We start from the raw sequence: 27,500 nt of genomic DNA, 5'->3' as shown, positions 1-27,500 counted from the left end.
GTGAGGGCAGGAGGATAGAGGCCACCACTCAGCACTAATATAATCAGCTCCCACATGCACCACACCCCAGGAGGGACCCGGTATAGAGGAATGAACGCTTTACGCCACGAAATTACCACCTGCCCCCACATCACCCCCCTCCTTCATCCTTCCCCCCTTCCCCACACAACCCTCCTCAGGATATCACCCCTTCACCCTCCTCCCTTCGTCCTCTCCCCCTCCTTTCCTTTCTTTCATCCCCACAGATCCCCCAGTGCTAAGTATTGCCTTATTTATTTTCTCCACATTATTCTCTCCCTCCTCCTCTTACCCCCGCCTCCCTCTCCCCCTTACCCCCCTCAGGTTCCTCCTAATGCTAGTGTCGTTTTATCTATCACATCACCTTATTCACCTCTCACCCCACATGCCTTCCCTCTTCCTCCTGCCTCCTTTTCCTTCCCCATCTCCCTCTCCCTCTCTCTTCCCTACTACCCCCCCCCCCGATTTTCCCTGTTGCTAGGTGCTGTTTTATATATCTCACTGCCTTACTCCCCTCAAACTCCCCCTCCCTTCCCCATTCAGCACTAAGTGTTGCTTTATTTATCCTACCACTTTATTCACCTCTGAATCCTCCTCCCCTCTTCCTTCCTTCTCCTTCTTTTTTCTTCCTCCCCTTTAACCCCCCTTCCCTCCATCCTCCTCTCCTCATCCCCCCTCCGATATTCCCCCAGCGCTGAATGGTACCTTATTTATCCCCACCACCTTATTCAGCTCTCTCCCCCTTTCTCTACCTGTACACTCCTCCCTCCTTCTCTTCCTTCTTCTACCCGATCCTGCATCCTTCCCCCTCCCTCATTAGGATTTCCCCCGGTGGTTTATTTATCCCCACGGCACGGGCCCTGGGGATATAAGACAGGGTGGGGAATGAAGGGGACGGAAACGAGTGTGAGACGATGAATCACCTGTTTATTACGTCATTTCCCCTCAGTGTCTGGTAATGACGGCACATAACAATGAATGGTAGATAATGGCAGTCAGGGAGGTTCAGTGATTATTGGTTTTGCTTACCGACCTGCGGTGTCCAAAGTCTTGGTTCGATTCTGGCCGTGGGAGGGGCATTAAAAGTGGGTACAAGTCATAGGTTCTTTCATATTTTAGTATTTCGTCACATAATCAGGTCGTACCCAAGACCAATACAGGCTTAGGTATACACAAACACAGTCAGTACAACACCTCTCAGCTTCTCACATGCACCCCTCTAACTAGACTCCTTTCTTCACACGTAATTGACCACCATAAGGAAGTGTATATTCTGGTTATCACTCTTAGTCAGAGGAAGAGGTTGGGCCCTGCAGTGGAACTAACCGGACTGATACAATACCATCGAAGAACTTAATACTGGATGATATCTATTCGTACGTAGCAATGGATAGCGGTTAGGGAGGTACAGCACTAAACAATAGTCGATACTTATTGCTGAATAATGATAAACAGTGGATTACAGCCTACTTAACAAAGTGAACAGTACTTAACAGTATTCAGCGCAGCACACTGGACAGCATATACAAGGTGTAAAGTACTGCACACTTGATTGTACTTAACACTGGTCAGTAATTAAAGGGTGTACAGTCAGCGCCAAAAGTTATGTCACAAGTTCTGCTTCTCTCTCCACGAACTTGTAAGATAAGACTCGTAAAACAGCAGATACCTACAGTGATGACATTGAACCAGTTAAAAAAAAAAAAAAAAAAAAAAAAAACTAAGGGCGGTGTTCTCGTTGGTTAAGAAAGTTCCCTAACTCCTCCTCCTATGCGATTTGTTTGGCTTATTACATCTCACTGTCGTCTTCTACGTAATTAACATACAAAAGAATATTAACCAGCCATATCCAAAAAATAAATCGGTAAGGAGGATGTGTCAGGGTGCTTCCTTAACCAACAAGAATACAGACCTAGGTGATATTTTACACTGGATAGCGCTTAAGGCTGTAACGCACTAAAAAAAAAAAAAATGGTTGATACACCCCACTGGATTATAAGAACCCTCTCATGACTGAGACAGTTCAAGTATTCTATTCCCGCTACCAACAGGCAACTTTACACGGCTCCAAATGAGCCATGGGAGGCTGAGAAAATTATTATTGTCACCATGAATCCTCTCATGATCTAAGTAACTCTAGTACTCTAGTCCAGCTATCGCCTGGTCGATTACAGGCTGAAGGCGAACCATAACTGCCTGAACAATAACAACCACCCGGCTAGTACGTAACTTTCCAGTGATGTATATACCATGACTGGTTAACACCAATTATGTACATTATCCAACACCTGAAACAACTCTTCAGCCAAATGACACTTTTATATGCTAAACAAGAGGCCTGATATTCGCGTGAAAATGATAAGACGATCTTAGGTTCACTGGGGCCACCGCCCTGGTGGCCGAATGGTTAACATTACTAGCGAGAAGCTGCTGGCTCGATTGCGCTAGGGATCGAATTTTGGGGCTGGAAACTGGCGCCACTCATCTCAGGTGTCTATCCACCCTTTGAGAGTTGGTAGATAAAAAGAGTAACACCTTGAGGAGGTAACCGGGGTAACCTGGATGATGTAATAACATTGTATACAAGGAGTCAAGGATATGGGTGAATAATCTGCCACGGCCCAGAGGTCTATGTTATGAACTTCAGACGGTTATGGTGTCCGCCTCCACCTTTTCGTTCAACTATCTGCTGGTGACGTTACCATTTGCCTTCGACATCATTTTTGATATATACTTTTTTATTCATGGTCTGGAACCCAACCATCGCGTGGAATGGAGTGATGATGATGATGATGATGATGATGATGATCATCATCATCATCATCATCATCATCATCATTATCATCATCATCATCATCATCATCATCATCATGATTTATAAGCCACGATATTGAAACGTGCAGATGGTTAGACCTGTGAGATGCATGCAGGAATCTGGTGCTTGAATGATTTTTTTTTTTTTTTTTCACTGGGCATGCTGCTGATATTTCCCTCTCTCCTGCTTCTCTTTCCATGCTTTCTGGATCCTGCTTCACCCGGTCATTAAGTGTAAAAAAGAAAAAAAAATATGAAGGCAGGACGACGAGGACGTCGATGATAGTGATTATGGTTGTGAATACGCCATAAAATATAACGATCTGGCAAATTCGTATTTCCTCCATGTTTTGGAATTACTACCTCTAGACAACTTTAGCTTAAGAGAGACGTTTCGAACCGGAGTAGTTACATGTATCCATCACTGCTTTCCTTAACACGAGATAGTTATCCAAAGCTGAATAAAATCGGCCGTAACAAAAATAGAATAGAAACTGCATCATCGGGGAGAACTGACCAAGACTTCTTACATTACGATCCCCTGGTTAATATTCATCTCCCGACCAGTTATGTGGCTAATAAGTAGTTCCTCTCTTTTTACCTAATGACGGTATTTAGCCACAGATAGCCAAGTAATCAACTGGTTAACTATAACTCCTGCCCCTGTGTAGGTAATGACAATAATTAGCACAGGATAGCCTAACAATCGCTTTGGAGTTGTGCATTTTTCTTTTTTTTCTTTTTTGCAATAGTACATTAACCTTTGTGGCGGCGTATTCACTTGTATTCTTTTCTAAATAACACTTTAAGGTTCCTAAGACTCATTTTCAGCTAACTATAATCGATGATGTTAGCTGCAATACAATACTAGAGTTGTCCCAGCCATGTGAGGGTTAATACGATCACCATAACCCTTTTGTGGTCTGGATAATAATTCTAGTATTCTACTTCAGTTACCACCAGACGATTTTATTTAGCAGATAATTATGCGTCACAGGAAGATTAGCACTGACCCCTACTCTACGACGATGTTATTTGTTATCGTCCGCCTTCAGAAGGCGAAGCGATAATGTTTTTGCCTGTGTGTGTGTGTGTGTGTGTGTGTGTGTGTGTGTGTGTGTGTGTGTGTGTGTGTGTGTGTGTGTGTGTGTGTGTGTGTGTGTGTGTGTGTGTGTGTGTGTGTGTGTGTGTGTGTGTGTGTGTGTGTGTGTGTGTGTTCCCATTATATCTCATGAACGGCTTGTGCTATCAACATGAAACCTTCAGGGTATAAAGATATGGCCAAAATCTTGGACTTGGCCAACAGCATATTCTGGCCGGCGATTAGCATTCGGATCCCGAATGCTTTTCTTTCACTTCACTACTGCTAACATCAATTTCATTCATCATTAAAAAGGCCTCTCGTATTAAAAGGATTAGTATCAATCTTCTTCAACCATTCCACAGTGTGAAGTCTTCCTCTATGACGACAAAAAATTGTCTGGTGCGCACAAGAGTGAAACAAAACGCCTTGGTACTGAAGGGATAAAACTGGATTTATTAAGTCACTTGCGGTTAATGCCTTAGATTACCCCATTTTATAGCAAGGGTATCGAACAATGGATAAGTTACATCATTCAACCCGAGTATACCATTGTAAATTTTTTGCCGTTACAAATCGTGTTTTTGTAACTTAGAGTACCCTACCATGCAAATTAATTCATCTCAGGAGAGCACCTTACAAATGAAGGAGTAATGAATGCAGTAACTTCTGAGCTTAAAAAATCGTTTGCAGAGAGCATAAATATAGAGAAAAGTGGCGTCGTGCTGTTTAAAGTGTTAGCGATTACCCCCATTTTTGCTGATGACAGTACGTAAGGATTTATCAAAGGCGGTGTTTAACCCTCGCACTACGAACAGTCTCTCCTCAGATGAAAAAAATCGTTTGACAGTAGCAAGTGTTAACTAGATAAAACGTCGCGGAACTTGAGGTGTTAATTCTCAGATAATGGGTGCCAGAAAATTACATGGGTAACCTAGAAGTGGCATATGAGACTGACTACTTCACTATGATATTTTTAAATCTTTGCTACAATCGCTATCCTGTACAGCTAGGAGAGCCCTTTGCCCTGAAGTGTTTAATGAAGAATTCACCCAACTCCAAAGCCTCTATTAGGGTAAGAATAATTGCCTGGCAGTAAGTAGAAGTAGCCTTAAAAAGTTATCGACCAAAAACTTTACACCTTATTAATATTTTTTCATTCTATTTTGGTAATACTCGTACAAAGTATATCCAGAATTCTAAAGGCAATCAATGTCGAATAGTTTATCAAATCAAAGACTTCACTTTATCATAATTATATAACAGTGTGATGAGCTAAGTACTTGTTTATTTGTATGTTATTCCATTCGCCGTTAATTGCTGCGGATCATTACAGCTGCCGTGAGGGTAATTAACACGGAATACATAATCAGATTTTAGCTTGAAGCGGAAATGCTCGTCTAGCATTATAAACAAGCCCACTGCAGAAATTACAGGCTGACTGGAATAATACAATGCTATTTTTGAGAGTGTATGTGAGTGAGGTGGATGGGGGGGGGAGGGGGAGGCCAGGGATGAGATGGAAGGATGGAGTGGAGAGATATGTGAGAGAGAGGAGTGTGAGCTGGGAGCAGGGCAGTGAAATGGCGGGGGACAGGGCGACATGGAGGCGATTTGTTTGTGGCCACCCCTTACGAGATTAAGGCGTCTGGCTTTAGACAGGTATATAAATTTTTGTTCCGTACATAAAGGAAATATCATCATCATATTGTCTTCATGTCTTCACACTTTGTACAACTTTGTTCTTATTACCCGCTGACTTTTCCTTCAGGTTAGGGGGACATTCAGAGTGAAGGATGTAGAGCCTATGTCCAAGATGTCAGTTTCCTAATGCACTGAAAAGAGTATTTAATACTGCAACAGCATGTACAGTACACTGCAACCATAAGAACGGAAATGGAATCTGTGATAAGTGATTTTCTGTCTTCCTTTTCCATGTTCTTTGCTGCGAAGCATTTTTTAAAAGTAATTCGAATGGCATAAATACTGATGTAGCCGATGAATATTATGTTCAGTGTTGAAATCACTTTGATACACTTTTTTTTTCTAATAATCATTACAATATTATGAAAATTTTACTCAATGTAAAAATGAGGATACAGCCTAGAAATCATAATTTTATATAACTAAATAATGAACAAGGAAGGTGAATCCATCCCTTGCTATCATCATCTCTCTCTCTCTCTCTCATTTTTTTTTCTTTTTTACACGCGCTGGACCTATCATTAAACACTAAATTATAATACGAAGATAAGCAGGATCACTTCATGCTTCAGGCTTAATAATCAGAGTTATAGCCTATCAATTCCTGCCAGAATGTGAGAGTAGGAAACTTTATTGTGATAGCATTATTTTGTGGACAGGTTTGGAGCGCATGTAATATAATCTATCCATCTACCTTCCTATCCATTTTTATCCATCAATATATTAATCGATCAATGTCTATCTTATCTGCCAGTCACCTACAGTATATCAAGTAGAAGAACCATATAATGTCTATAAACATCCATCTACCTACTTGTCTATCTATCTACCTCATCAATCGAGTAATATACATGAGGTAATATCTCTTATATCTACATTTCTCTACATATTTTCTACCAGTCAGTTACCAAATAAGTCTACTTATGTGTACAATGTCAAACGTTAAATCAGAGTTCAGCCACTGGGGTCGTGATAAACCATGCCTCCAAGCCTCTCTTATCAATTCTTATCTCTACTCGCTCCCTCGCGCTCAACCAAGGTATTGTGATTCTGATGCGGTCATATATGAGTGTATGAAGAAAGGAAATTCTGTGTGTGTGTGTGTGTGTGTGTGTGTGTGTGTGTGTGTGTGTGTGTGTGTGTGTGTGTGTGTGTGTGTGTGTGTGTGTGTGTGTGTGTGTGTGTGTGTGTCTCTCTCTCTCTCTCTCTCTCTCTCTCTCTCTCTCTCCTTAACAATGTAACTCTGAGCACTGGAAAATCACCCACAACACCTCTAATAATGGCCAGCACTGACGCCGAACAACACTAGTATACTGAAAAAAAAAAAATCCAGTTAATCTCATAAAAATGCGTTTCCAAATTCACACGATAGTAATACAACACACACACACACACACACACACACACACACACACACACACACACACACACACACAAACTGGTTAAGGCAAAAGATCAGAGCCACCTATAAATCATCGCTATTATTATCTAGACTCTTCTCACCTGAACATGGAATGAGGTAGGATCCAGAGACAAGGGGGAGAAATACGAGTACGCTATGGGATAACTGCCACTAGCACGTGCAATGAAATGGGCCAGAAAATCATCTACATACCTTTCAAGCCCTCGGAATCCTGGCTACATCTCACAGGTCTCCTCATCTGCACATATTTTGTTGCATTTTTCTTTACAGATGGACTTTACTCAGAGTGCATCTTTCAGTCAATCCAAGGACTATCAACCACAGAGACAACTACACAAGCATCCATTAAATAGCAATAACTGTAAACATGTCAAGTAGCAAAACTTGTCAACACAGCCTCATAGAATTTTCGACGATATATCAATGAACTTCAACACATTGACGTCAACTTTCTTTCGGGCAATAAAACATGCAACTTTATGCAATTTAGGAGAGAGTCGTAACTTCAATAAAATCAACTGGTGGTAGAGAGAATAAAATAAAAATGACGTTATTGGACTGCAGGAGTTAGTCTGAAATAAAGGGCGACAGTTTAAGCTCACAGCACTAGTTTATTCAAGAAAGCTGAAACACTCAAGAAGCATCAATTAATCTCTCTGTAAATGGTAACAGTTTTATCAAGAAACTTAGTCACCGCAAGAAATATAACCGCGAAACATCAATTAATATACCTACGGAGAATAATAATTTGACGTAACAAACATTGGTCAACTCGAGGGAATAGCTTTGTGTAGGCTAACAACTTAACGTAACGACCGCCTTTCGTGACCAAGCCTCGTAACACAGCGTAACGAGCGGGCGTGACAGAGGAGCCAAGATTCATAACACGCGAGCTAACGTTACAGCAAAACACATACAATAAATAACGCATCGTAACGTACTAGAAAGTGGTAAAAACCCAGGGGAAAAAAATGTTGTCTGGAACTTTTACGATATATTTATTACACATTCACATTATCGTTAATGAAATTTAGATGACCGTGTGTGTGTGTGTGTGTGTGTGTGTGTGTGTGTGTGTGTGTGTGTGTGTGTGTGTGTGTGTGTGTGTGTGTGTGTGTGTGTGTGTGTGTGTGTGTGTTACCTAGGATCAAGACGGCCAGCACTTTTGTACAAACCATTTGCAATGTACAATAGTTTCTCCTTCACAACCAGATGGGGATGAAGACCAAGGTAAAGTAAGAGCATCATCTCACTTTCGTCTACTTAGAACTATCGGAACATAACCAGTCTTGATCGGGCACATATGAGCAGCAAATGGGACGACTTTCCCTGATGCAGTCACCACACCTGAGGAAACTATTTCAATATCCGTACTGTACAACTCCTTATCATCTTCCTCATCCATGCCATAGGAGGTAGGAGGCTGATTGCAACAGACGATGGACGATTGCATCCCTACGCACTATTAAGGGAGGAGCAGGGGGGAAGAGGGGGTGACAAGGACCAGCCTCCGACTCAACTGGTCAGCAATACCATTCCAGTCTTGAAACGCTGTCAGAACTTCAGAATATCTCGTACACATCTCAGTAATTTTTTTTCCTGCACTGTCACTACCTAAATGAGTATTTTATGCGTTTTGGGATAGCCCCTTAGTGGAAGAAAATACTGAAGGCTGTATCTAACCCCTTCAGTGAGAAAGGTCTAAGCTGCATAAAACAGTTTGGTGGTAGGAATAATGAAATATATAAGACATCACCCAATCCTATGACTCATAAAGCAACACATGAGAAAGCAGAAAACATACGAGAAATAATGATGAAAGGAAATGGAATCAAAACCCACGTACAAAGGAGACAAACAAATAACCAACTAATAAAATCGTGGCAAGCAAATAAATAAACAAACTCTAAAGAAAAACTTGAAAGCAAATAATATACGAGAAATAATGACGGAAGGAAATGGCACCAAATCTAAATACAAACGAGACAAAAATAAAAACAACTACCTAAATCGAAGCAAGGAAATGAATAAAATACTTCTAGGTAAAAATCACGTGCAATAAACAAGGAAAGAGAATGAGGTGCGGGGGTAGGAGTTTCGGTGGTGGGTGTGTGGTGGGAGGGGAGGGGGGGGAGAGGAGAACCACCACCAGCAGTGATTGTTGCAAAAAGTAGCGGCACTTTCCCACCACTTAGCTTATGTTATTATCCAGTCTAGCACACCCTCCCCTCCCTTCTCTCTCTCCCCCCTCCCCTTACTCGCATAGCCCCCCTCCCATTCCTTCTCCCCCTTCGCCTTACTCGCATACACCCTCCCCCTCTCCCCCCTCACCTTACTCGCACACATCCTCCCCCCTTTCCCTCTTCTCCCCTTTCCCTCTTTCCACTCACGCAACTCGTACACCACTCACTTATTTCTGCAGTCAGCTGTATATGGTGAGTTTGTATTCCCGTCGGGGAAGGAAGATCCCTGTCACCTGTTCCTTACCGATTTATTTTTTTGTATGTCCGGTTAATACCCTATTGTGCGTTATGTAAGGATGGATTTATGTGACAGAAGCGGACAGTAAGGTGAAATAAACAAAATAAATCGCTTTGGAAAAGGTGTTAGGGAGCTTCCATAACCGACGTGAATACGGGCTCAAGTGTTTCCCCAACATCTCTCTTCACCCAGCAGTACAATTTGGGACCTGGATGGACATTTGGTTGTTGCGTGTCGGTTCTACAAGGGAATGTTGTGACGATTGTAAGTTGATTGCCTGCCTTACTGACTCTCGTGTGGTCGATGGGTATGATTCGTATGCCTTTGTCTCTTCTGTACAGTCGGGAACAAAAGCTCACCTAATATTTCACTTCTTTTGTTACGCACTTTCTTCTTCTGGTTAAGATTCCTAGGCTGAGGGAAGTTTGGTCTGTGTCTTTACCTATGAATGTTACAGTTTGAAAGGTCTGAAAGGATTCCTCTGCTGGCTAATAATCCTCTGAAAAGCCTGACATGTTTCTTTTTCTATAGATGTTGCTTTTTGATATGAACCATCAGTAAGAAAACCTAGTATAACCTAACTTAACCTAAGTAGGAAGATGAAGCAGAGGAACAGCAGGTGAATTTTTGTCCTTGACTGTCTACAACTCGTCCTCGCTTATAAACTGATGGCTCATGTCCCCCCCCCCTCTCTCTCTCTCTCTCTCTCTAACCATATCACACACCTAGACAAACTTAAATGGAGCACTCATTCCTTCATTTACACACCACTCATTCTTCCCTTCCTCACTCGCACACCACCTCCCTCATTCCTACATTCACATCATTCACCTGTTCACACACTCGTACACCATTCATTCACTGCTAATTCACACTCCACGTAGACATTCCCCCTCACTCGCACTTCATTCACGCAATTCCCCATCACTTGTACATCTTCCACTCATCCCCCCCTCACTCACACATCATTCACTCATTCACCATTCATGCATTTATTTACTTGCACACCACATGGCCATTTCCTTCTTCGTTGGCACACCATACTCATTCACTCACTGAAACACCACTCACTCACTCAGTCGCACACCACTCAATCATTTACTCACTGGCACACCGTACTCATTCACACACTCGCACACCACTCACTCATTCAACTGCACACCACTCAAGTCATTTACTCACTGGCACACCATACTTATTCACTCACTCGCATACCATACTCGTTCACTCGCACACCATTCATTCACTCACTCGCACACCACTCACTCTTTCACTCACTTGTACACCACTCACACATTCATTCACTTGCACACCACTCACACATTCATTCACTTGCACACCACTCACATTCATTCACTTGCACACTACTCACTCATGACAACTTATTCACAAGCACAACACTCATTAACTTTCTCGCATATCCCTTACTCATTCCCTTCCTCAATCAAACATCACTCACTCGCACACCACTCATGCTCACACATTCTTTTCATTTGCATCACTCATGCTTCACACACACACACACACACACACACACACACACACACACACACACACACACACACACACAAAACATCAACATTCCCTCTTACATTACTACCTTTTCTCATACCATTCAAACAATTCTCTGGTCCATAAGTCTGCACAATATCTTTTAATCATACCTATTTGTCTCTCACACTCAGATTTTTATTAATTCGCTCTCAAATATATCTAATTTTTTCACACTGGTTCGTCCAATATTCGCACTGTATCCGTCATCAAAAACTTTCAACTCACACTGCCTCCCCGTACACTCACACATTCATTTTCATATCACAAGCTTCTCACTACGTTAACACTTGAAACATTCACATATTCTTTTATCACACACACACACACACACACACACACACACACACACACACACACACACACACACGCACACACACACACACACACAATTTCATAAAGTCACATACCTTATTCACATGTTCTGTTACACGAATTTCTCTTTGCAGTCGTTTTCTCAGCACCTGCATATTAGCCACCTCATCTCTCACACGCCTCTCTCTTAAACCCTCCCATTTCGACAACGTCCATTTCTAGTTCTTCCTATTACCAAAAATTTTATTCATCTAAGAGACTCGTGGTAGTGAAAAGGTTAGTGAAGATATTAACCCCATCATTACGAGTTCTTCTATCGGCTGTGTAAATTAATCTGGGTTAGTAAGAATATAGTGAAAATGTCATCAAATGAAAGTGTTAAATTCATACGATCCTGATTTACGTTCCCACAATTTTCTTTTTCCGCATTTGTACGTTAGCAATCGCATATTATCCATCAATTTTAATTATTCTCTTACATTGCCTCATTTTTTTTTTTATTTCGTAGTCTTACACTTTCCTTCCTTGACACTCACTTTGCCCAACATTGCCATGATACCGTCTTTATTCCGATACTTTTTTAACAAACGCATTTCCATATTTCACGCTTATTTATCTAACACTTGAACAATATCCTCTCAGAACATATACCCACTTATTGCTCTCCTCTCTCTCTCTCTCTCTCTCTCTCTCTCTCTCTCTCTCTCTCTCTCTCTCTCTCTCTCTCTCTCTCTCTCTCTCTCTCTCATATGACTCCGTAAATTACTACTTAATTTTATTCTTGTTTTCTCCAGACGACTTAAATCAATCAAGCATACTTTTCAAACTGCCTTCATTAATCACTTCATTCCTAAGGGGTTCTCCTAAGCTGAATAAAATTGTATAGAAATGTCAAGCAAATACTAAAGGTGTTATCGCATTGAGAGTCTAGCAGTTCACCCACAAAACACCAAATAGGGGATCCACTGACGCCCTCACATGTTACCACTTGGGCATAAATTCTCACTTTTTATACTTTGATATGTTAGGAATACCTCATCTAGGAGAAGTGTGATGGTGAGGCGAGGAAGGAAGTTTGATGGTACTGAGGGAAGGAAGGAAGTGTGATGGTACTAAGGCGAGGGAAGAAGTGTGATAATACTGAGGGGAGGAAGTCTTGCTATAGATGGGGCTTGTGGCAGTGTAGAAAAAATAATATATTAGAGAATTCATATGCATTAAATAATCCTTACAACATATACGATTTGAACTCTTATCCTTGTTAATCGCAACCCAATCATTTATTCACATCTGTGGTAAATTTGTGAGTAAACTAGACATGGGTATTCAGTCTTCTAAAACAGACTTCTCTCCTTTGATAAGTATAATCGTCTTGCCGCGGTCATTATGAAATACACAAGTTTAAGTTTTATTTATATAGTTTCTGGAGATACTATTTATTGCAAGAAGTGAGTGTATTTTGGCATAATAAAAGACTAGATACATGCACACTAAGAATTTTCAAACTGCTTTTACCTGTACCGGTCTATAAAAGCCATTAACAACTCTTAACTACATATCAGCATCCTTAATGATATCAATTTCCCCTTGCAAAATTTGTCTTCTAGAATATACTTCAAACGTCTTATCTGTATATCAGTCTTACTCACCTGACTGCATCCGGCGGTAAACCCTTCCGCTGCCACCCCTGCTAATTGTTGTGCAGGTAGGAAGGGAAGGCAGGAGTGATACATTACTCACCTGGGGTAGAGAAAAGAGCAGAGGTTAGAGGGCGATAGGGCAGCGCTACATTTACATATAAGAATCTAAGTAAGTCTAAGTGTGTGTGTGTGTGTGTGTGTGTGTGTGTGTGTGTGTGTGTGTAATTTACCGGGTCGGTCAGGATCACTTGATGGTCGTGATCGTCAGCTTTTACCCTCCCGGAAGGGAGCTGAGAGCTCATATAGTCCGATCTAAGGGCAAGGCTGTGACCTTCACACACGCACACACCCGTACCCTTGCTCAAGGGGGACAGTAACCACCCACTTCGTCAGTGAAACTTTTCGCAACCTGAGCGAGGCGCGAACTCCCGTCCACCAGTTGGCAAGCGAGAGCGTTACCACTGCACCAGCGAGCGGTGTGTGTGTGTGTGTGTGTGTGTGTGTGTGTGTGTGTGTGTGTGTGTGTGTGTGTGTGTGTGTGTGTGTTTAACTAGTACAAATGTAATCAAAGTGTTCGAGCGTCTTAAAGTGGCACAAGTGATTTTCGTCTACAAGGGGTTACAGTTCATTAGCTCCATTTAAACAGTAAAACTCAAGTGTGTTCTTAAATGTTAGATGAGGACAGGCCACTCCTTTGATGAATAAAATGGTCTGATAGTGCAAACATAAAATAGTTAAGACTTTTCTCGTCGCCATAAGGGCACTTCCAAGATGAACAAATCTGTAAGCAGTACGGCTACAATAAGTAACATAAGCGTGGTGGACAGATAGGCAAGTGATGCAGGTGTGAATTTAAGTGGTGTAATAAAATATTGCTCAAGTGAAATGTAAAGTGCTGTTCAAGTGATGTACTGAATGGTTTGCAAAGTAGTGCTAAAGTGGTGTTCAAGTGACATGTTAAGTGGTGATGAAGCGGTTTAAATCCTTGGGTGAGTTGTGTGTACAGTAAGTGATACAATAAAGGAACACAGGACATATTACAAACAGGCATTTGATGTATCTGCAATGGGTGGATTCGAACTTAGACTTGAGGCACTGCATATCGAAAGGCGAATGTTACAACCTCGGGTCCCAGGAGGTTGTAAACATGTATAGTCGTGTTTAATTACCAGGTTAAGAGGTAGTTAAGTGGTATTTAAGCATCATGTTAAGCGATACGTTAAGTCCAGTGTTAAGTATGTGCGAATGTTGAGTTGGCAGTTCGTGGGGCGTGATGCACCACTAGTTACACGGGTAAGAGTGGCTTCATGGCTAGTATTACAGCAGGCATTTAGTATTCAATTACCACAGTCATCAAGGCGGCAACACAAACAATGAGGGAAGTCCACACATTCTGGCCCCGAATTTATAACACATTCGGGCAAACGGCCGTATTAATAATTTCTCTTAAGTTTATGCTAAATTTAAGGATGCATGTATGTTCGTTCGCCTTCACTCCATCAACTACCAGTCACTTCATAGTTAAATTATAATGAGTACTAAAACAGGTAAGTACGATAAAAACAGAATGAGTCATAACAGTTAAACGTTGTTGAGACTTTTCATGTAAATCACTTAAAATCATTTGTACTACCCCAGGTCTTACGATAAGTACATCTCCATAACAATAAATTATGAGTGTCATATTCGTCTATTAATTTTTTTTCTCCTAAATATTCATTAATGTTTGGCTGTGCAGTGCTTGGTACCAGCATGACTGAAGACTAATGTATACACAAGCAGTCTTACACACACGACTCATGCTTAAGAAATTTAATGAATAGAGCTCTCGATATTATTAAAAAAAAATGAAGCACAATTATCAGAACACTACAGTATTAACCCTCAAACAACATGTCTGATTTTAATGGTGTATAATTCTATTCCGCATCGAGTGGAATATTCGCAGGTAATTCGGTCATTATTTGGTTGGATAATGAGTCTTTATGAATTTTATTGTTCCTGTATTGCCAGCCTATCCTTTCTTCACTTGCACATGGACTTATCATAACCGTTATTACAGTATCAGCATTGGAATAAACAACGAACTCTGAGATCAAGCCACGAAATATGTATAAAGCCACGCCGTTCTTCTTATGCTAATCATTATCATCGTCATCCCAACCCCAGAAATCAACTCATGAAATATGCACTGACCCCTTCACCCCGAGGAAATCATTTGTATACTGGCTTCACTCAAACTTGACCTAAAATTGCTCTCTCTCCATCTTGAATTCTGAGCTGCAAAAACAGATTAATACTAGAATATGGTGCTAGTTACGAAAAAACGCTGTGTCTTCTGCCCTCCAGCTACGTGAAATAAAGTGCAAAAAGACGGAAATCTACGTCATGTTACTGTGAAAGAACTGTAGGTTAGTCTTACTGCCTCCACAATGCTGTATTATGCTTAAACAAGATCTGTTGCGTTGAAGAAATGGTTCAAGGCCTATTTTGACTTCTGTTAAAAAAAATCTCTCCTACTACAAATAAATTCTAAGGTAGCTCCACGTTTTTGTATGCATAATTATTCTAAACCTGTTTCCCACTACCATACATGGGATGGAAAACACACAGGAACGTAATGATGGGAAGCGTGAAAATAAGAGTGGTACCATCAGTGTCAGATATTGTACCAGTAACATGTGCTCTGTGCGCGTGTGACGAGCGAGCCAGCGTTTGTACATATGCCTATCATCATCATTTCATCTTGGTGTAAACTTTCAACATGTTTGGTGAGGTAGCTGAACAATAGCAAAAGAATAACTAAGCTAAAATATTTACTTTTTCACGTTTTTTTCTCTCTCTTTCTCACATTTTCTCTCTGGATGTGCATATAACGAGGCGCCGTTGCATTTATCACAAGCGCAGTTTTCAGTTCTCTGCTCCCGACTTGCCGTGTCAACGAACTGCGTTGGTAAACGCTTGGTTACTGATCGACTGATAAAACCCAGAAATGGGGCGATTACCCTTGCTGATTTCACCCCCTGAACGTGGATAAAACGTTCATGTAAAATCATGAGGGTATTATATCCGATGTTTAGTTTTTAGAATTCGTGCAAGCAAACATAGTGTTACAACAGGAAATCTTTTTTAATTGGATTTCATGGTGGATCATGTTAACTGCAGCCCTCAGTACATTCCCTTGGAAAGCTGGGATTCCAAGGGGTTTCTTTGAGCTTATGAGTAAATATATAGCTATAAACAAAATTAATTGAATGTATCTACTACCTGATGAAAGACTCTCTTCTCTATCTCACGTAGTACGAAAGTCATTAGTCTCTGAAAACCATCGCGGTAGGGCCGAGTCGTAACGGGTCGGCCCCGGTCGTGTCGGGCCGCTCATTTCTCAGCAGAACGTAAACATCTCTATCCTCGCTGCGCTCGCTCGCTCGTAATTAAAGGAGAAATGAGATGTTTATGACGGGTGTTCTTAATTACGTCTATTCAACATTCATTTTTTTTAAATGTCTGTCTTTCTGTCTGTATGTCTCCTACCCTCCCTCCCTCTCTCTCTCTCTCTCTCTCTCTCTCTCTCTCTCTCTCTCTCTCTCTCTTTAAGGCTATAAAGACGGACAGACTATTCAAAGACACTGTTACACCCGACCCAAGAACGATCACCACGTAAGCGTAAATGCACCGAGAAAACCGTATACTTATATAGGTCACTGTATCTCTTGTCCTGGCCCCCAAATATGAAAATATGATTCTCGATAAAACAGAAACTTCTAGCTAGGGTATGCAAGACGATAATAATATAAGGTTACTCTGGTACTAAGAGGTAATGGTTTAACTCACAGTAGGTACCCAGACAGTGTTAATACAGTTACAGATAATAAAAAGTATTTGGAAAATAAAACGGGCAAATACCATAACTTAGGATTTCAGTTTTAGTACGGGAAACGATAGGTTACTCAAGACACTCCCATAGCACATGACACCAAAAATAAAGGAAAAAGTATAAAATGTACGTTAAGTAAAACACTAAAAATATTGTCATGCTTGAAAAATAACATATGGTTTCAAAAAATATCACATACTATAATTCCAGCGTCAGTAACATTCATGAATAGTTTCAGTGTTTGCTTCAGTACAATAACGTTTTCTGTATTGTATTCTTGTTTCCATCTGACGGTGATATTCATCCTTAGAGAAACCTGCTATATTCTTTTCACCTTAACTTGACCCAGATTTACGTCCTTTTGCAGCTTGTTTCACGTAACTCAGTAGCAAAAGTCAATACTACGATTCTACATACTTTCCACAGCACTTCAACGTGACTGGCATCGTATTCTAGTGCTAATCTGATGTTACTACTCAACCGTCAAGATGGAGAGATGGTAATTATGGGCATTAGTGTAAAAAGCATAATGCCATTCGACGTATTAAGCCAGAGGAAGCCCTTCAGAGAGAGAGGCCTTTCCAAAGCTAAATTAAATCATGTGGAGACTGCAAGAACAGACAAAATGAGATATCGACGTACTAAAAATACTATACAAGAGAGACACAGTCAGTACAGTAAAACCACTTCCTGTGTTTAATGAAACCTTGTGAATATGGCGAGAGTAAACTAAACAATGGGGAAAGTAACTGTGATGAAAGGGGGAAAAAAAACTAATAAGCTTGAACAACAGCGACGGACGCCAACTAACACTAAGCATTTAATGGAGTGCAAATTACAAAAATCCAGCTACCCAATAAGCACGAATGGCTGAGTGGATTTATACTAGACTAACAGTGTTCCGGGGGGCATAAAAAGTCATTGGATTCTTATTACCATGATGATGTTGATAGTTGCCTTCACAATGGTTCGCGTATTTAGAATAATTGAGTTCTCCGTCGACTGTGCTATGACCTAAATGCATAGATTCAATTAGTTGGCCTGTGTACGTATTATCTCGCCAGAATCTATGCCTGAACACATATACCTCGATCATTTAAGCATCCTTCCACACAATTTTAATCCCTTCAGCATTATGACACCTCTGTGTACTTTATTAATCTAACCTTCAGATGATTTTATTCACTTAGGAAGGACTACCATTATAGGAAAGGCTGATTAAGATTATACCTATCCTCAAGCAATTCGTTAAGCCTCTCTCAGGGCTGAATAAACTTGTCTGGGGACAGCAGGACTCAACAAGAAAAACATCCTCGAAGTAAAGTGGTCAAATTCATACCCATATTTACTCTACGTCAGCACCCCTCTCCAACATCCCCAACCCCACCCCCACAGCATATTCGTATGCATCCCTAAGGTCTCTCTCACACCCAGCCCATATCAGTGCTCACCCACACCTAGGTTGAAGCCCACTCAGAACCCACACCTGCACCTCTCACCTGACCCACACCAACTCTAAGCCGCACATGCAAAATAGCTGAAAGTCTTTGCCCACGTCTAACCCGTTCTCATATCCAACTTTCATAAGCATATAACCCACAGCGTTTCAGTTCGTACTATCTGAACATAACCCACACGTTCATAACCAGCTTGTACCAACACAAAAGGCTGAACTCATACCTGGGTCTCCACTTATACTACCACCTAAACCCACAGCCACACTCATATCCAAGTGAACAATCCCACCAAAGTTTACATCCACACCTTTACCCCAGCCCACGACTACACCCAACCTCTTATTCGGATATGTATTTAACCCACAATCACAACTTACACGCACCCACGCTTACCATAGCCTTACCCGCATTAACTCATTTACACCAACACCTAAACTCCCACAAATAGCCTGCACCCACATCAACCCACACCCGCAGCCATACACACATCCACACCTATACCAACAATCACACTTAACCCATATCCCTGCCTAATTTACATCCACATCCATGCCTAACTCACACCCACATCTTATCCACACCCACACCTAATCCACACCAACACCTAATCCACACCCACACCTAAGCTCAGTACACCAACACTTAACCCACACGCCCATCTAATCCACACGCATACTAAATTCACACTCACGCCTAATCCACACTCACACCTAAAGCGCACACACACTCCTGATCCACACCCAACACTAAACCACTCTAACACTCATTAGTAGCGAATGTGGATCCCATGCGTCCGGTGCCCTTAACCCAATCACTATGAGAGGTCAGTCTTGAGGTGAGCAAAATCGTCTGGAGGAAAGAGGAATGTTATTTGAGAAGACACTGTACTAAAGGCGTTAATGGACGAAATTCCTAACCCCTTCATACTGAAAGGGTTAATTATTTTCAACGAATATTAACTTCTAATGTGTAAAAAAAAAAAAAAAAAAAAAAAAAAAAAAAGTTGATGGTTGTTTGAAGACGTTTTTGCACATTTTCTGAAGATGATTTATTTCATATATTTCAGAGTATCTTCTAATTCCATATTCATTATTTTCTTCCAGTGTTCTCTCTCTTTTTATTTACTTCATACTTGGCATATGGTTTCCAATTTTTTGCTGTTACTGTATAATTCTTTGTTGTCTCGCTTTTCCCTTTTTCTCACGCCCCCCCCCCCCTCTGTCTCTCGTGCTCCAACGCCTTCTCTCTTTCTCTTACCTCAAAGCCCTTCCCCCTTTCTTTCCTCCCTTGATGCTCCCCTCTCCTTCTCTCCCACCCAACGCTCCCCCTTATCTCCCTACCATCAACTTTCTCTCTTTCTCCCCTACCCCAGCACTCCCATCCTCTCCCAAACCTCTACGCCCTCCTCCTCACCCCTGCCCCAACGCCCCCATTCTCCCCTATTTCATCTCCCTCCTTCTCTCCCCTACCCCAACGCCCCCTCTCCCCTACCCCGAACGCCCCCTCTCCCATACCCCAATGCTCCATTTGTCCTGTACCCCAACGCCCCCTCTTCCCTTCCCTGACATCCTCCAGCTCTTTACCTTACTTCAACCTCTCTGTCTATCTGTCTGTCTGTCTGTCTCTCCACTACCCTAATCCCTCTCTTCTCTCTACCCTGCCCCAACGCCCCCTCTTGCCCCTACCCCAAATCCTCCCTACTCCCTCTCACCCACCACAACGTCCTCCTCCTCTCTCTTCCTCCTCTCTTCATTACCATCGCTCACCTAACACCATAAAAACACCATTAGCCCGGCGCAAGCAACACAAAAACACCCACCGCCTCGAGCCACCAAACCAAGCACGCCGAGACAACCCTCTTAAACGCCACTAAAACCAACCATAATGTGAACCAACAGGAATCTGGCTTTAGTTTTAGCGTTCCAATTTGAACCCTCAATCGCCCCTCTTATCTGTTTTATTTCTTTATCTCTACCAGACTTTTTCAGTGCGTGTGTTTTTTGGAGGGAAGTGTTTCGTGCTTGCTTCATTTTCGTTCGCTTGGCTTGCTTCGGCTCTCTCTCTTGTTTTTTGTTTTCTTTTTAGTTTGAGTCTCTTAGTGGCTGTATTTCCTTATCTTTATTAGCTTTTTCATTACTAGTGTGTTTTTTTTTAATGGTTCGTGCTTTCTTGGGTTTCGTTCGCATGGCTTGGTTTGACTCACCTCTCTTGCGTTTTGTTGTTTTTTTCACTTTCTCTTATCAACTTTATTTCTTCATCTTTATTACTTTTTTTAGTGGAGTATAAGAATGGTCCGTGCTTGCTTGGATTTCGTTCGCTTGGATTCTTTCTCCTTTCTTGCGTTCTACTGACGCCGTTTTTTTTTTTTTTTTCTGCTTCCCTTTCCTGCATTCCTTCATGTCTTTTCCTTCATTTTCTGTTAATTATTCCTCCCTCCCCCCTTTATAAAACTGTTTTCTATTCCTTGCCTTATCTTCATCAAAATCGCCGTCCTTCCTCCCAATCCCTCATCATCCCACTGGCCTGCCTTTCCCTCTTGCTTTGTCTCCATCATAAATTTCTTATCCACCCCTTCCCAATCCTCGTCATCCTACGTCTTTGTATTCATTCCCATTCCTAATCTTAATCACATTTTTTCCTGTCTCTTCCCTGTCCACCTCTCCCTCTTTCTCTCTCTCTCTCTCTCTCTCTCTCTCTCTCTCTCTCTCTCTCTCTCTCTCTTGTCTTTATCCTAAATTTCTCTGCCTCTCTCCCTATCCTTCACTATCTCCGTTACCTTCTATCGTATGGCTCTACCCTCCCTATCACTCACCACTTCACTCACCTCCCCTTCCCCTCCACCGCCTTATATTCATCTTAACTTTCCTTACGCCTTTACCTCCCTGTCTCTCATCAATCCATCTTTCTCTCCTTTCCGTTTATCTCTCTGCTTCCTTCCACCTCAGTCTCCTCTCTCCTCCCCTTCCAAACTACGCTTTTCCTCCGTCTCCTTTCCAACTTCCACTGCCTTTCTCTCCCTATTCATCCATGCTTACCTTTGTCTCTCTTCTATCTATCGCATCCTCAATCTTGTATTCCTTCCTTCCCTCTCCTTGCCTTTTTCAACCAGCTCTCTTCTTTCCACCCCTCCCAACTCATCCTCTTGCTTTCTAATGTCTTCCCTTCCCAACTTCCTACCGTCCCTCACTTCTTTCCCATCCCTTCACGTCCTAACTCCCTAACTTCTTCCTCTCTTCCCAGCTCACTGCTTTTCCATCTACCCTCTTTTCTCAACTTTCTCTTTCATCCATCTTCACCTCTCCCACCAACATAGTCTCCCCCCTCCCCCCGGGGTTGCCTCCCTTCCCTCACATCCTTACCTTCTGCCGTCTCTTTTAACCAAGGTGTCCTCTCACTTTCCTCCCTTATCTTTCTTCCAGAATTGCTTTCTACCTCCCTCTCCTCCTCGTCTCCGTCAGCCTGCTCTACCTTTCCCTTCCGTCACTCATCTCTCTCTTCCTCCTCTCCCAGCTTTCTCCTTCTCTCCCTGTATCTCCGTCTCTTCTCCTTTACCCTTCCTTTCTTACTTTCCGCCATTTCCTCCTCTCCCTTCCCAGCTTTCTTCCTGTCCCCTCTTCTCCTAACACACTTTCCCTCTTCCTCCCCTCAGATCTTTTTCTCTTCTCTTCCCTAGGATCCCATCCTGCTTTTTTCCTGCCTTCCCCTCTTGCTTTTCCCCTCTCCTTGCATCCTTGTCTTTTTTCTAACTCAGTCATCCATCCCTGAGTCCATACAACACATACATGCATATACATATTCGTACACGTGTGCACACACACACACAAGCACTCACGCACATGTGTGCGTGCACACACATAAGCAAACAAGCAAACTAACAAACACACACACAACACAACAATATCTTTTCCCAATCCTTCCCGCTTACTCTCCCTCACTTCTCTCTCCATATTAACAACAGTTCTCTCTCCCTTCCATTCCTTCCCCCCTCCGTCCCCTCACTTTCCAACTCGCATCCCTCTGCCTCCCCCTCCACCCTTCCCAACTCATCTCTCCTTTCCTCCCCCCTCCCCCGTCTTGCTCCCCCCTCCCCCCCAGTACATGTTGCCTGCCACCTGTTGCCGGCTGCAACCCACGCTTCACTATTTTGCTAAACAACCCCGCCTGAGGCCGCCAAGGGGCAGCACTGCCTGGGTCGACGCAAAGAGGGGGGGAGGGGGGTGGGACAGAAGGAGGGACTGAAGGAGGAGAGAGAGGCGGAGAGGAAAATATCATGGAGGAAGGAAGGAGGGAAGGAAGGAAGAAACGAATATCGATGGATGGGGAAAGGGAGGGGGAGGAATGATGAGAACATATGGGAAAGGAAAGCGGGGAAGAAGGTATCATGGATGAAAGAAGGAAGGGAGGAAGATGGGTAGTGGGAGAAAGGGAGACAGAGGGATGAAGGAGAGAGAGCGGCAAGGAAGGCTGGGAGGAATGTATCATGGAGGAAGGAAGCATGGCAGAGCGAGCGAGTGAGGGAAAGAGGAGGGAAGGGAGCAAAGCAGGAAATACAAAACAGTAGGAAAATAAACAGGAGCAACAGGCATATTGGTCCTTTCAAAGCTTTTTACTGTAATGTGAAGTAAGGAGGGAGGAATGAAGGAAGAATAACGGAGTGAGAAGGAAGCATGGAAGGACGGAATGATGGAGAAGGGAGGAGAGGAAAGAACGCAGAAAGTGAGCAAGAGAAGGAGAAAGAAAGGGAATGAGAAGGAGAAAGAAAGGGAATAGGAAGGAGAAAAAGGAATGATGAGAGGGCTGAAGAGAGAAGAAAGAAACGGAAAGGGAAGGGAGACAAAGAATAAGTGGGAAGAAGAGAAAGAATGGGTGGAAGGACACTGGGAAGAGACGCAAGGTGGGAAAGAGAGAGGGAAATGAAAACAATATACAATTAGAGAGAGAGAGAGAGAGAGAGAGAGAGAGAGAGAGAGAGAGAGAGAGAGACAGAGACAGAGACAGACAGACAGACAGACAGACAGACAGACAGAGACAGAGAGAGAGAGAGAGAGAGAGAGAGAGAGAGAGAGAGAGACAGACAGACAGACAGACAGACAGACAGACGGAGACAGAGAGAGAGAAAGAATGAGGATAAGCAAAGAGGAAATATGGGATTAAAGGTGGCAGCGAAGGAAGGAAAAAAGGAAGCAGAGAAGTAAGGAGGTAGGAGGGGGATGCAGGGAAGAAAGAAAAAAAAAAAAAGGAAGGAAGGACAATGACAGGGATGCAGGGAGGGAGGGAGGAGGGGAGGAAAGATGGGAGAAGGGAAGGGAGGAATCGATGGCGGGAGGGAGGGAGGCAGTGAGGTTCAAAATATGCCGGCAGGTTCAATTACAGTGTTACTAAAGTTATCGGTAATTCTTGTGTCTTCTCATTTGTGGCATTTCCTTCGTGTTACTTATTTGTTAGATGCAATCATCCTACTTCGCTGCTTGCTCGGTTATCCACATTCTCCGGCTGGTGTCACTATGCGTCTGTATCCCGTCACTATGCGTCTGTATCCCGTCTGTATCCCGTCACTATGCGTCTGTATCCCGTCTGTATCCCGTCACTATGCGTCTGTATCCCGTCACAATGCGTCTGTATCCCGTCTGTATCCCGTCACTATGCATCTGTATCCCGTCTGTATCCCGTCACTATGTGTCTGTATCCCGTCACTATGCGACTGTATCCCGTCACTATGCGTCTATACCCTTTCCCGTACAAGCAGATCGGGGTCTTATTCATAAAACCTGACCTTAACCCACTGAGCACAGGGATGTCTGTATCCCGTCTGTATTCCGTCACTAGGCGTCTGTATTCCGTCTGTATACCGTCACTATGGGTCTGTACCCTTTCCGTATAAGCAGATCGGGGTCTTATTCATAAAACCTGACCTTAACCCACTGAGCACAGGGATGTCTGTATCCCGTCTGTATTCCGTCACTAGGCGTCTGTATCCCGTCTGTATACCGTCACTATGGGTCTGTACCCTTTCCGTATAAGCAGATCGGAGTCTTATTCATAAAACCTGGCCTTAACCCACTGAGCACAGGGATGTCCTTTTTCGTTCTCTTCTTGTTATCTCCAGACGATTTTTTTTTGAAGAATGCGCTTTTAAAACTTTTTAATGTGGCTTGAGATAATGGTGGAATTCCAGGAATGGAAAAATGGAGTAATTATAAAAATACCAAAAAAAGGGAGATTTAAGTGTGTGTGGCAATTAGAAGGGGATAACTTTGACACCTGTAGTTGCACAAGTCTTTTACAAAACCTTGTTGACCAGAATAGAGCCAGTAACTGATGAAATTTTAAGAGAAGAACAGGCGGGATTTACAAAGGACAAAGGTTATAATGATCAGATTTTTTATTGTAACGCATCTAATACAACAAGCTAATGAGATGAAAATGCCACTTAGTATGTGCTTTGCGGGTTCTGAAAAGGCGTTTGATAGTGTTTCACGTGGAGCTATGTTATGAGGTTCAATGGTACATCAGAAAAGTTTGTCATATTAGAAAGCCTGCATAATGGTACTTTTTGTAATGTAATGGTGGGTGGTTCTTTGAGTGATCTGTTTGAAGTTAGGTCAAGAGTGGAGGAGCTCTTTCGCCTTTGCTATTTGTTTTGGTTATGAATTACGTTATGAGAAAGGTAGTAAGGAAAACAGATGTAGGAATTAACTGGAAAGAAAATAAGAAGCTGATGGACTTGGACTATGCTGATGATACTGTACTGATTTGCAGAAGTATTTATGAGATGCAGAGGATGCTTGATTGTCTGATGGAGGAAGGAGAAATAGTAGGTTTGGTAATAAACTCTAGAAAGACTGAAATTATTAATATGAACGTGGAGAACCAAATCTATTGTGCAATTGAGAATGATGTGAAGAATGTAGAAAATTTTAAATATCTGGGAACAATTGTATCACTTAACGGATCATTGAACAATGAAATTAAGGAGAGCATTAGACAGGCTTTGATAGCTGTTGGAATGCTGAAATATGTATGGAATAATAATATGCTTTCAATACATACTAAAGTAAAAATTTGCAAGTCCATGAGTCATGGTACAGTTGGATTTGAGAATAAAATACCCGGTACTGAAAAGGATTCTTGAGGTAAAGTGGCAGGACAGAGTTGCAAATGAAAGAGTAAAGGATAGTACGAGAGTGGAACCAGTTGATGAATATGTGAGACTGTCTCCCTGGAAATGGCTGAGGCACATATATAGAAAAGACGGCATTTTAATACAGGACGTGCCAGAGTGGACTGCTAGAGGAAGAAGGGGCAGAGGTAGGAAGGAAACCTGGCTGAAGACAATGAAATGAGAAGCAGGGGAGAAGTGTTGGTGGGGCTCGAAAGAAATGGCAAGACACAGACACCATCGAACAGAAGAAAGAACACAAAAGACAGTACCAGTATATATGTTAGTTTGTAGTCGGGGTGACTGCCACCAAAAGTGATCACATATGACGGGCTGTACGGCATATACAGTTTGACACATATGAACCCAGGACAGCATGAATGTGTTACAGAGGACTGGCACCTGGTAAACTTGATATCCCTGACATTATCACTTATTTGCCAGTAGCACTGACATGAATGAACGGTGTCAATATTAGCTGGAATGACCAAGTAACAGTGCTGCATGAACATCGGAAACTGTAGTTAGACCTCCATGTCACAAAGGCACTGTCCAAAATTCAAGTGTAGCCAGCTGTACGTGTAATGTAAAGTACGAAGTGTGTATGAATGGTTGTATGTTTGGAAAGTCGCTATAACATGTGACCTCGTGATACTGCGGCTGCATTAATTTTGCGGTTTTATAAAGAAAATAAGAATATCTGGGTAAATAAGACTGACATTTGAAAAAGGGTGATATAACCTATACTATAAGCGTTGGGAGAACCGATGGGATGCGGGCAACAAAAATGGTTAAAGACTACCGATACTGACCGCTGATAGCACTGCATGGTGGTGGTAATGGTGGTGAGTGTGGGGAAGTTATTACTGTGATAGTGGCGACTGTAATGACGGCCGTGATTGTAATAAGTGATGATATTTAGTGGCAGTGATCGTGGTAGTGGCGGTGGTGCATGTAATAGAGGTAATGGTGATTGAGATACTGGTGGTGATTGTGACAGTGGTGGTGATCGTGAAATGTGGTGATGGTAATAGCTGTTGCAGTGCCCGTGGTTGAGGAGGTGGCTGATAGTTGTGGTAGTGGTGGTGGTGATTGTGGTAGTGGTAGTGATGGTGATCGTGGTTGTGATGGTGGTGATTGTGGTAGTGGTGGTGATCGTGGTGATGGTGATCATGGTAGTGGTGATGGTGATCATCGGTTGTGGTGGTGATCATGGTAGTGGTGGTGACTGTGGTAGTGGTGGGGGAGACAGCGAAGAAACAGAGCAGTGACCTAAAAAGCGCCTAGCCATTATGTAACACTGCAGTAGTGGTGGTAGTTGTTTTGGTGATCGTGGTGGTGGTGATGATGTGGTGGTGGAGGTGGGGAAGTAGAAGCAAGGCAGAGTAACCAAAACAGCACCCCCCTATCATATAGCATTGCGGTAGTGATGGTGACAGCCGTGGTGATGATAGCTGTGATGGTAAAAGTTGTGGCGGTGACTGTGTTTATGGTGGTGATTATGGTGGCGATTGTGGTTATGGTGGTGATTGTGGCTTTGGTGTTGATTGTGGTGGTGGTACTGTGGTGGAGGTGGAGAAGGAGAAGCAGGGTGGAGTGACCAAAACAGTGCCCGTCTATTAAGCAACATTCTCCATGCCTGAGTGGCCAGAAGTCTCATCATTACCAACCCTCCCCTACCCTCTCCCCTTCCTACTTCCCCCCCCGTAACCCCCCCCTCCCTTCCCACCCCGTCCCCTTCTCCCCCCCCCTATCGCTATCACCTCGCACCCCTTTGTTTACTGGACTGTGGGAGGCGAGGAAGGCAAGGTGGAGGGGGAAGACGCGATGGGATGGGCAGAGTATGAAGTGAAGGAAGGGGGGAAGAGTTGCGATGGGGAGGAAGGAATGGGTGTAGAAGAGTAGAATGAGAGGAGGGGATAAGTGGAGAAGGGTATAAGAGAGGAAGGGAGGCAGAGAAATGGGGGGAAGGGAAGAGTG

The sequence above is a fragment of the Coenobita brevimanus genome, chromosome 111 (assembly GCF_032717465.1).
Source record: "Coenobita brevimanus isolate Jiangsu-jjx chromosome 111, ASM3271746v2, whole genome shotgun sequence".
Taxonomy (NCBI): domain Eukaryota; kingdom Metazoa; phylum Arthropoda; class Malacostraca; order Decapoda; family Coenobitidae; genus Coenobita; species Coenobita brevimanus.
Note: the sequence above shows the minus strand (reverse complement) of the source record.